We start from the raw sequence: 2,285 nt of genomic DNA on the forward strand, positions 1-2,285 counted from the left end.
TTTTGGGCACTGCAAACCCAATCATAAATGTCCATAAACCAAGGGCTCCTAAGTCCCTAAAAGTATTGTTTCAACCCCTAAAAGAACAAGGTCAACTGATTACATCATCTCCCAGAAGTTCTCCATGAAAAAATACTCAGAACTGGTCAAAACTAGACCATCTCACCTGTTCCATGGTCAAAGTGCGCTGCATCCCATCTAAATGCACACGGGAGGTGCAATACATACTGAAAATCCCTTCTATGGGGTGCGATGGGCGAGAGTGGATAAATGGCAGAGTCAATTTGCGAGGTGGAGGATCATGGAATCTTCCAGAAACTTCTCCTGTGACACTTGCCTCTCTACATTCGCCCAGGGTTGAGTAAGAGATCATAAATCTCCAAGTGGAATCAAGAACTATCAGAGAGAGGACACTAATCAAACCTCAAAAGCTGACTCAACCCCCTTGCAAAAATCTATATATGGATCCCTCATCCCAGAGATCCAGGGGCTGGAATTTTGTATCTTGTAAGGAAGTGCTACTAGTTTCTTGGTGTAACATCATAGTGTTGGGTGATCTAAGCTTTTCATGAGGTGAAGAAGGGCTTTCTTGCTGAGAGGATGATGCTAGGTCAGAACAATTGATTGTAACCTCTTTTCTATTCTTGATATTAATAAAGCTATTCAAGTTTTCCTCCACATTCTTGTATGATTGATGATATATGCATTTGTGTGGTCAATATATATCTGGTCCTATATTGTTTATGATAGTAGATCTCTGTTCTTGGATAGTGTTATGCTTCTTTGATTCCACAGGTGCTCTTGGAAGCTGGGTAGATGAGGAAGCGAGTGGCAAAGATCTATCAGAAGGGAGAGGAATCAAACAAGGAACCAAGCGCAAGATAGAGGTTGGTCTCCTTTGTTCCCCTCTTATCTACTTCTCATAAAGGAAAACGAAAGTAGTTTTAGTTTGTTTGTTTCTAAGATAGCTACCAATCTTAGTGGGACTAGCAGCTCTGCATAGACACTAGATTTCCCGATAAAATTTCTCCATCTAATTAATTCAAATTGAATTAATCAATTATTTCCAAGCAGCTGGTGAGACTAAATTCGATTTTAATTCACAATTTTAATTCAAGGACAAATTAAAATTGGAATTTCTGGATTCTATTTTTATAATTTCTTGTTGTTATTTTCAACACTCCCTCTCAACAAGAAAGGAATTCAACTCGATCCTAATCATGAACCTTTGGAATGTTATGCATGCAACACTTCTCTCTAGTGTTGTTTCTCTAGCAACTCCAAAAACAAAAAAACATCCAACCTGAATCAGTATGATGCATCTGTCATCAAAGTCTCTGACTACTATTGCCTCTGTCAACAGAAAAATTTGCGCTTCTGCTAACTCAGCATTTCTGCACTGTTGTCAATCCTTCTCAGTGCTCTTCAATATTTAACTTCTCTAGCCTCTATCACTTTGATCTCTGACTGCATCAATCCCACTGATTCCTCCTGCTACTATGTACTTTGGGCTCCTGTAGCAAGGTACGATCCATGAGATAAAACCTCTCAAGGGACCCTGCCCAATTTCAACCTTCTTGAAACTATCACTTCACATCGTCCCACCTCACACTTGGAGGTATGGCTGCATGTGATCCCTCTGCCCACTTGGATTGAAATTCCCCCTTAATGGAGGTATCTCCATGAGTGGATCTCTTCTCTTAGTCTCCTCTCTACTTCTCCAATTGTGGCTCCTCGACAATTGTATGAGAATTCTTCTGGGGCTGCATGTTGAGAGGTAATTTACTCCCCCTCTCAACCACCAACTCTCTAACATTTTACTTGCTCCTCAAGGCTTTGCATGCATCTTGAACCTCAAGAGCATACAGGTTCTTAACTCGTGAATCGATTTGTTTCACCTGTCTCGTGGTGATGTGTTTAAGGAAAACCTTTCCCTTACTAAAAACACATCATAGCCTTTGTCCTCCAACATCATGACCAATACCAAGTTCCGCTTCAGTCCAGGCACATACTTCACATCTGTCAAGGTGATAGGAGCTCCATGCTCCCTTTGAAAAGCAACTATGCCCACTCCTGAAACACTATATCTTTCATCGTCACCCATCTCTATGCGAAACTTGAGGTCTTTCTCCTCCAAGGCACTGAATAAACTTTTATTGTTGATCATGTGGAATGAGGCTCCACTGTCAAGATACCAAACAAAACCCATCATCGATGACACCATGCATGCGATGATTGTAAAGTCCATTTCTAACTGAGAGGCTAATGCCTCACCTTCTTCGATG

This window comes from Pinus tabuliformis, chromosome 6 (genome assembly GCF_031772625.1).
Source record: "Pinus tabuliformis cultivar Carrire ecotype Pingquan chromosome 6, CPIR1, whole genome shotgun sequence".
In the NCBI taxonomy this organism is placed as follows: Eukaryota; Viridiplantae; Streptophyta; class Pinopsida; order Pinales; family Pinaceae; genus Pinus; species Pinus tabuliformis.